This window comes from Solanum dulcamara, chromosome 1 (genome assembly GCF_947179165.1).
Source record: "Solanum dulcamara chromosome 1, daSolDulc1.2, whole genome shotgun sequence".
NCBI classification, from domain to species: domain Eukaryota; kingdom Viridiplantae; phylum Streptophyta; class Magnoliopsida; order Solanales; family Solanaceae; genus Solanum; species Solanum dulcamara.
In genome coordinates this window covers 75279882-75290492 of record NC_077237.1, presented here as the reverse complement: position 1 = coordinate 75290492, position 10611 = coordinate 75279882, and positions in this window count along the sequence as shown.

The following is a 10611-nucleotide window of genomic DNA, read 5'->3' as shown; positions in this document are numbered from 1 at the left end:
GGTATGAAAAAAGGTAGAAGTACGTTGAACATGTATTGGGGAGAGATAATTAGATAGAACATTGTACCACTTCAGGTTACCGAGGACATGACCTTCGATAGAAAGATTTGGAAAACCTGTATTAGGATAGAAAGTTAGTCGACAGTGGAGTGTTGTCTTACTTTCTGAGGGTTTAGGCTTGTTGGTGTTAGCGTTTTTCGTTGTCCTATTCTTGCAGTTCTTGATTTAGATATCTATCATAGCATGTTGTTTATTGGGCTTTGATTATCACACTATTTTGTTGTTCTTGTTCCTTTCTTATAGGATTTGTACTGCTTTCCTTGTTAGTTGCTATATTTTTTTCACTATTTTCTTATTCTTTGTACTTAAATTTGCTACACTTTACTTGTGGTCTTTTAAAAACAACTTCTCTACATCAATGATGTAGTGATAAGGTCTGCGTATCCTCTACCTTCCCTAGACACCACTTATGAAATTTTCCTGAATATGTAGTTCTTTGTTATCGTTTTTGTTGTATTAGTTAAATTTGTTTCAATGAGGTCTTTAGCAACGAAATTAAATTAAGTTAATTGTGATTTTCCTAATAAGTGAATTATAGGTTAAACAGTTTGATGCTCATTGTGAGGCTTAACAATATTAATTATTCCAAGTTATGTTTAGTCGTTTATTATTTTTGTATTTTCTAGAAAACCATGGTTGGAGAACAATAATCAACTGCTCTTCAAACAGCTTCTAAGGCACATGATACCGCCAAATCCACACGCTGGCACACGCCCCATTTCGGGGGAAAAATAGGGTATGCCCCAATCCAATCAGTCGTAGGGGCCACTAAGGGTGAGCATGTTCATCTCCCTCTCTCACACACCCTTCAAGCCTATAAACTCTCTCCAAGGCTCTCACTCGAATTCTACGTTTATGAAAATAATAAATAGAAAAATCTAACTAGAAAATTTTAAACTAAGAAACATTTGAATTAGGAAACTTGAAACTAGAAAAGCAATTAAAAATACTTCCAAAAATAGCTAACAAAACTAGGGAAAGAATTGAGTTTATTTTCTCTAAAATCACATGTTCTATTTGAGCAACTTTTTGGGCGTGAGAATCAGTCTTTGGGGTTTGGTTCTTCAGCATTTTGACATCTAAATCAACCCCTTGTTGGACATGCAAAAAGCAATTTTTGTACTCTTTTAAGCCTCCATGTGGCAGATACTTTGGGCCTCAATGTAGCCTACAAAATCAGCTCTTTGGGACTCCTTTTCGGGGCTCTATGTAGCCCCAGTCTTTTTCCTCTTGTACTTGAATTTGGACACTTATTTTGTGAAAATAATATCCTTGATTTTCCTTTGAAATACATCATATTTAATGGAGGTATGCCACTATGGATGTTATCATTTTCCTCTTTTTGAAAAATATTTTGTCGTCCCAAACCTAAATCCTAAGCGGAAGCGACACTGATGTCATTGTTGGCATGAGCATACTAATAACATTACATTAGACATGAGAAAAAAACACTGTTTAAAAGCATTTGAAGAGACAAGTCTTGAAAAGAAACACTTTTCACGATGTAAGTCATAATACTGAAATCACTAACAAAGGACACGAAGGTCCAAACTGAAGCATAACTAATTATTTATCTACAAAGCCTCTAAACATAACTAAATAATGCCTACCAGGACAAGGTCCCCATCCTACCTTAAACACATAATCATAAATTATTAGAAAACAGTAGATTAAGCCCTTAAATATAGAGAGGGACTCACCAAAAGCGGAAGATATGGGACCTAGTGAGCAACCTGATCACGTGTTTATGTATCTAGGTTTGCATCAATAAGAAGTTGCAACACCTCCAATAGAAGGGATATAAGTACATGTAAAAGAGTATTGTATGTGAAATAACAAAATAAAATATAGCGTACATATCAAGATCAGTAGAAGCAGTCAACATAGTCATAATCGTAATACATAAATGTTAAGAGATGAGGTCTTCTAGACTGTCTTAAGGATATGTATTTCATCATATTTTAGTTCATTATGAGAGCCTAATAATATAATCGACATAAACCATCATGTGAACATATGGAGTCGAATCTCGATTTGATTAGCTATGTTATCACATGTCTTGTCATATATGAGACATACTTGTACATATCATGTAGATCCATAACTAAGCCCTATCAGAAACATAAAGAAGGAGTCGTCCTAACCAACAATATGATTCTTAACATATGTCAGCAAACATAGTTTCAAGCGTCCATAATTTAGAATTATGCCTTCTGCTTAATCATAATTTTAAAGAACCATAGTTCGAAATTCATGTCATCATGTCACGAGGTTATAATTCATGTATCATAGCTTTGCATTCATGAGAGGCATATGTCATATATAGTATTATAGTCAAGGATACATGTGATAGCATCATAAGACTTACATTTAGGGAATTTCATAGTTCATACTTTTAGTGTTCATAACATAAGAAATTGTCGAGAAGTTATAAAGAAGTTAATAGAAAATCATTAGACTTAGTTATTAAGATAGAAACTATTACTTTCATAATCATTCATAATTTCATGGAGGAAATTTTGTAAAACTCATGGAGGTAAGAATTATTATGGTAAAAGGATGCTTTCATGGAGGGTTCTTGAGGTTTCATAAGGAATCGTGAATAAATTAAGAACATGGGGTTTCATTCTAACCCTAACTCATTCATAGAAGATACTTTGCAAGATTGAAACATAATTTGTGGTGAAGAACAAGATGTTCTCACATGTGGAGACAACCTTACATACCTTAATTTCTTCGAATAGCCAAGAAAATATGATCTTGGAAGGAGAAGAACCATAAAAATCTTTCTTGTACCTTGGAGATAAGTTTTCTAGAAAATTCTAGATGTTGATCATAGATTTTTACTTAGGATACATAATCATATGTTAAAATCACTTAGTTATCATGAGAGTATGATTACCTTGATATTGAAGGAGGTATAATCTCTTTGAAAGGTAGCAGATCTTCCTCAAAATTAAGTCTTGAACCCTAGAAGTGAGTTCTTTGTTTCACATGAAAGAAGAGGATGATTTGATGTTAGAATCTTCTATAAAATCTTGAATTTATATTGTAAGATCATGAAGAATACTTACTTAGACTTAGTAGAGTAGAAGAGAGCTCTTGGAGTTGATCAAAGAGTGAGAAGTGAGAAAAGAAACTCTAAAATAACGTTTTAAAACTTTAGCTACAACTATGTGGCTCACCTACGTGGCCACATATCCCCCTACATTATCCAAGTAGGTCTAGAAACATGGTTGTCCATATTCTAGAATTGGCCATGCAGGACTACGTGGTTGGCTATGTGACCCACACAGGTCTGTTCCGGTTGTGTAGATGTTCTGCTATCTTTTAGTAAAATGATCATAATATTTTACTCAAAAGTTAGATTGATGACCGGTTAGATGCATTGGTGTAATGACCTTGAGAATTATTTTTTTAAAATTTGTGTGAAATTACCATTTTACCCTTATCATTAGTTCCTCCGAGTATTATTTGATTGGTTTGTTTAGTTGAAAGTGTCAAAATCTTAATGGTTTGTAAATTGTGCAAATTCTTGAGTTTTATAGAGTTAAGAGGTGAAAAAGTGATTTTTGGGACCAACCAGAGCTACGGGTATCGGAACTGAATTTTGTCAATTCTAGCAACTCCGAAATATGGAAATTGATCTAGGAGAGTTTACGAAATTAGTTTTGGAGTTGTAACGAAGATTTGAGGTCTTGAGTTGGGAATTTAAGGAATTTTAGGCCAAGATTTGACTTTGGTCAACTTTTGAAGTTTTGATACTCGGAATGGAATTTCGATGACTCCGTTAGATTCGGGGGATGGTTTTTGGTCTAGAAGAAGTATTGGCTGAATTTTTAGAGGTCCCGAACCATTTTGATATTTTGAAGGCCTAAGTTGGTTTAGTTGCGACTTTTTGAGTTTCAGATCAAGGAGACCTCGAATTCATATTTTTATGATTCCATCAGCTCCGTAATGTCCAAATTAGGCTAGTATCATTTTCGGCATAACTATCGAGATAATCGATACGAGTTTCGTGTCATTTGGCGCTTTTGACTTTGAAAGTTAGCCTATGGTTGACTTTGGTCAACATTCTTGGAAAACGCACTCGGATAAAAATTCTGATAGCGCGGTTAGTTTCGGAAAGTCGAGTTTGGTCTAGAACGACCCTTCGTTTGCTTCCCAAAGTTTCCAGTCTAATCCCGAGGCCAATTGTGGAATTTGCCTTAAAATGATACCTTGATGTGAGATTTACTTTTTATTAAAATGATCTCGTATGATAATTCTGAATGCGCCATTGAGTCCGGAATATCAAATTTAGTGGGGTAGCATATCTGGTTTATTTTTATCGGGTTCTGAACGAATTCCGAGGGTCCGTTCAGAGACTTTAAATAATGCAAAACGAGAAAAAATCTGGTGCAAAAGTGCAGATTTTGCACCAGATTTTTCAGACTTTTCTCTCAACTTTGAACCCTTATTTCTTGAGCATTTCAAGTCCAAATCTAGTGATTCAAGAGTCTATCTTCAAGAAATTTTCACGAGAAATCCATTGGTGAGATTGGATTCTTGATTAGAATCTTTGTTTTAGGTAAGATTTAATGTTTTAGATGCTGCCTCGACCATTTTTGGATTCAGATTTTTGTAAACTTTGGAAGATGATTTCTTGGTCATCTTAGATCCGAATTCAGTGATTCAAAGCTCTAAATTGTGTAGTTTTTCCATAGGAATACAGTGGTGTAATCATGAAGTGATGGAGAAGATATTTTTAGGTAAGATTCGCGTTATAGCAGCTGCCCTTTTTATTTTCGGATTAGATTTTTGATGAACTTTGAGATTTGATATCTTGAGCATTTTGGGTCCGTTTTTAGTGATTCTTAAGGCTAAATTGCCGAGTTTTTCATAAGGATCATTGTTGTGTGATCAGTTTTAGCTGTAGAGGCTTCATTTCTGATAAATCGTTGTTCAAAGTTGCTGTCTTTTACCATTTTCGTAATGAAATTGTGGTGATTTTTAGAAAATTGTATTTTCATGATTTGGAACTCGATTCTTGCTCGATTTTAATGGGATTTTCAGCCACGAATCCTAATCGATGTGTAGAACATAATTTTCAAATAAATTCCAGATTTGACCCTTTTCAAAAATAAATATCTTTTTTGGACAATTTTACCTCCAATTCGAAACCTATCAATATGAGTGTCATTAGACTCCTTGTGATGTGTATGTTTCATTGTTGATAGTGGATTGCCATTTCGAGCATTGAATTCGAGAGTTGCTTATCCGTTGGAGGTATTTGGGTGCGGTTTCGGCAATTGAGGTAGGTTTGGCTATCTTTCTTTGAGATTGAGATGGGGTAATTAGTCATTCATATGTTATAGACTTTGGGATGGGGTTGTAGTATGAGTTGAGAATGTTATATATATTGTGATGTCCGTGTGGAGGCTTATTTATAAATGTGTTGCCGTGATGGGGTTTATTTGTATTACATAGTCCGTGTGGGGGTCTTATTTGTTATCTTATTTGCTTTGAGAGCATGTGAATTATGATTTGCCTAAGAGAGATGCTTGAGTATATTATTTGACTTGTGATGCCGCCTGAGAAATTGAGTTGGGGGTTTTGAGCATACTTGAGTATTGAAATATTATTGAGAAAGGGGTGAATATTTAAATGAAAGTGTGTTCTTCCCGTTACTATTTATTGAGGGTGAATATCATGTGTAGGTTAAGTTTTGAGAACTTTGAACCTTATACCACATGTGAGTTGATTATTACTTTCATGCATATGTGTTTTGGTGCATTCATCCTCATTCATCATATCATGAAACATGGGAAGTTGAGAAATATGGAAATTCTTTTTGAGAAAGAAAATGAAACACCTTTAAACCTTTGTATCTTGAGTCTCTGACCGAGACAGTTTTCCGGCAGGTTAGTGGATGAATTGTGATCCCAACCTTTGTATCTTGAGTCCCTGACCGAGGCAGTTTTCCGGCAGGATAGTGGATGCATTGTGATCCTAACCTTTATATCTTGAGTCCCTAACCGAGGCAGTTTTCCGGCAGGGTAGTGGATGCATTGTGATCCCTTGACCACAAGGAGGTGGCAAGGATAATGAGATATTGTGATTGAGGTATATGGTCTACGAGACCCCCATGGGTCCTGCTTGGTAGCACAGCTCGGCAGGTGTATATGACAGGTTGTGCGATAGTCTTGATTCCACCGTACCACCACATCATTGCATCATCATATTGAATTGCATTGCATTGATATTTGTGCTGCTTGAAGTATCTGATTAATTGTGATTATGAGCTGTTATTATGGGTTTACTTTACTCGCGCCAATATATATATAAACTGGCGGCACCGATGCTGAAGTGGGACTTTTCTGTATGCAGGTGGAAGCGTTCCTTAGTTTATTTCATAGGTTTGATTAATTTCTTATACTCAGTCAGCTAAAACCTACTGAGTACATGTGAATTGTACTCACCCCTACTTCTGTGTCCCTTTTGATGCAGATACTAGTCGGGGTACCTCATGTGGTAGTTAATATTCTAGCGGATTGTGTATTCTTATATTAGTGGTGGGGTCCTAGAATTCGGATCGTCACTAGTCTGTCTTTATTTTTCAGTCTTTTGTATCATTCAGAGACTTATGTTGTATTTTCAGATTCGAACCCTGTATTAGATGCTCTTTATACTTATGACACCAGGTTTTGGGATATTTTCTTCATTTTTTTTCTTTTCACTTAAATCATGACATGATTTTCCCTTTAGGAGTCTCATATAAGTTTTATTTTTAGGCTTACACATTAGGCTGAGTTTTAGGATGTGTGCTATCATGACTTCGATTTTTGGGTCGTGACAATTGGAAATAACATCATCTCATTTTTCTTATTGCATGAGTGTTAGATTCACATTGCCTTACTGGATTTCTTGGCATGAATCTTATGTTGAACATGCCCAAAATAATTTCATTACCTTTACCCTTTTTATCAACATGCACTTACTCAACTTGGCATCTAGTATCGCCATCTTAGAATTAAGTTCATCAATGATGATTTTTCTATGCAAGCTTACCCATCAGTACCTATAAGAGAGTCAAAACAACTAGAAGAAGTAGGAATGTTAGAGTTTCAATAAGAAATAACCTAATTTAAATTCTCTTATTTCTCTCTCTCTACTTCACGACCATCCCTCTCCTTGTTTTTTATCTAGGGTTATCACTTTTTCTTTTCTCTCGATCTTATTTTTTTGGCAATTCATATATCATTCTCTCTATGCAACACGTCCACTTCTTTTTTTCTCTACCTCGGAACCTGCCTCCCCTCTACCACTAATAACAGCAGCTCTAGTCCTTGCCATCTATCAAAAGAACATATGGCAACTTAGTACTAATGAAGGTAACCACAGACGATGGAAAATAATTAACTAAAGGAAGTTTCCTAGCAGTCTTCTGATCTTGGGCACATTTATGTGCCCATGTGCCTTCTTTTGCCCATATTTAGTAGTTGTTTTGAGAATATTTTGGAAGCATAATTGAATGTTTTAGATGGAATGAAGAATAGGTGTGCAAAAAGGTATATGTTTCGTGAATGAAGGGGTTTTGGGAGAAAACCCAGTGCTCAAAAGAAAACAATAGTACAAGCTAAACGGGAGAAGAAGAAAGCAAAATTGGAAAATCTGGGCTGGGCGCGTCGATGACGCATCGTGCCAGTGCTTGAACTATAGAAGACCATTCCTGACACTCTGCAGGTGTGTCGCGCCAAAGGAAAAACAATATAATACCATTCCTGGCGCTCTGCAGGCGCGCTGCGCCAGGTGTGAAACTATCGAGAGTGAACCCTGGTATGATCCTAGTGCGTCGTTCCACTGAAGCCCTGAGGTTTCTACTTTTTTTAATTAAGTTTGGGTCCAACTAATAAAAGAGGGTATTTTTCCAAACCCTATAAATAGACCCCTAGAGCTTTTAGGATGGGGTTCACACAGGTTTTGAGAGAATATAGGGACGAGAACACACACACTTAAGGTTTCCTTTTTCTTATTCCTTCTCTTGAAGATTAAAGTGTATGAAACTATGTACTTTGTGTTTTCATTGAACATGAGTAGCTAAGCTCCCTTATTCTAGGGTCGTAGCTACGAAGTTATAATGTAATATGATATAATATTTGGTCAATAATGGGTTGTTAATTCTAATTACTCCTGCATATTCGTTTTTATTATTTTAATGTGTGGCCAACATTAGAATACATGTGTTTTCTACCTTGAATTCGAAAGATGACAAGGATATAGAACAAAGAATGTGGGGAACGTGTTCATGCTAGGGTAACTTAGGGTGATTCGTTCACAGGATGCCAGTGACACATACTTGTGATGGTGTTTGTTTAAGAAATAGGAAGATAACTTAATGTGTTTTTATTAATTCATGCATATCCCTGCTCAACGATGTAGTTAGACTATCGATAAAGATAGGAAATTGGAGGTCGAAAGACCATGATTGTATTAGCAACCCTATAAATCATTAATTAAATAACCCATCAAAGACTAAAAGCGGAGAATATTATGCTTGACGTCCTCTTATGCTACAACCCTGAAATTTCCCGTAATCTGATTATCCTACTTAACTAGTGCATTATTTTTAATAGTAGTATTTTTCTTATATCTAAAATTAGTAGTAGAATTATCTCAATCTCTTACAATACACACAATTGGTCCAGTTCATCAAAAAGGAATAAGTAGTGTTCTTAAAGTCCATGTGGATTTGATATTCGGCTCAAAAGAGCCATTTTAATACTTGTGAGACCGCGTACACTTGCGTGTGTGTTTGGACACAACTAGTTTTCAGCGTTGTTGCTGAGGGTCAAACCCGGGTCATCCGTGTGATATGCAAAAATACTTACCACTATACTATAACCACCTCCATTGTTACACACAAACCCCCAAACCACCAAAGCACCATTTTTTCTTTCTTGCCTAATCATCCACCATTCTCAAACAACCACCATAGTCACATAATCCAATCATATCTCTTCAAATCCTTCCTTCCTATTTTCCAATGGAACCTAAGGGTAAACGAGTAGAAGGAGGAGAAGGTAGCAAAAGGCCTCGAAAAAGTAGGGCATCCTCTTTTTCGGAACCAACTAGGTCGAGACTACCACCACATCATTTTGGCAAGCAGGTGGTGGAGCAGTATGGACTGGATTGGTTCAAGTCCTAGAAGAAGGCTAAGTATATAGGAGATGAATACATCAATGAGGGTCGTTTGTCGGCCGAATTCCCCCAAATTCATGAGATAATGTACAACTTGGGTCTTCAATACATCTTCGAGAACCAAGGTGAGTGTAACTTGACTCTTGTGCGTGAATTTTATGCAAATTGAAATACTGAGCAGTCTAGTAGTAATAAGGTGGAGGTTAGGTGTAAGACTATCCATTTTACTAAGAGGACAATGAATGAATTTTTGGGGATGCCTCATTGTGACTATTCTGAATATTTGGATATGAAAGAGCAACCTCTCTATAGAGACATTCATCACACCTTGTATGGTGTTAATTCTGTTGCGCGTTATGATAGGTCTAAGGATATCAGGAGGCACTCTAAGATGTAATATGCACATATCAATAGTGAGGCCAGGGAATGGTTGAAAATAGTTTATAGTGTATTCTTACGTGAGAGCCACATGTCTAATGTTACTCAGGACAGGGTTGATTTGGTATACCGCTTGATGAAGGGTTTGCAGGTTTGTGCTATACCATAACATGATGAAGTTTTGAAATATTAAAAGATGGCACTTTTTCTATGATAGTTTAATCACCCGACTTTTACGGGATGACGGAGTTAAAGAAGAGGTTCATGATTTGTGCGTACCAAAGGTGTTATATTTGGTTTGTAATTTGGTTGATGTGATCAAGACTAAGGCTTATGACACAACCCATGGGCTAGTTTTGCCTACCGTGGACCTATAGGCTCGGGATGATAGTTGGATGGGTCATATATTTTGTATTATAGAGCTATAGTTAAGGATTAGTGGCTGACCGATGACGGATGAGGAGATGGATGAATTGGTGGATCACTATCCTCTTATGAATAGTTCTATGTACATGTGCTAGATGGGCTAGACTTTTCAGGAGCCTCTGAATGATGATGAACCCATGATTGATGAGATGGGCAACGATAATGAAGCTAACAAGCTGGAGGATGATGTTTCCACTGCTCTTATGGTGGTTGATGACACTGTCGCCACTAATGGCGGAGATGATGACTGAGAGGATAAGGGAGTGCCTTCTTTCACTCTTGTACCGTGTATTAAATTTATGTACTGGGGACAGTTCTTGGTTTAAGTGTGGGGTGGGGCTTGGAATTCTTATATTATATTATTGTATAGATTTTCTTTTAGGGCATTTTTATTTTGGGTTCCTTGGTAGTTGTTTTCGGTTCTTTAGCTAAGGATAGTCCCTTTTTAATTGTATACAAAAATAGTGTCATAGGTGTAAGTTATTCTTAGTTGAGTGACGTTGATCTATGATAGATGGATGACAACCGTTTTAAGGATATTCATCATTGTCATGACCCAACAACCGA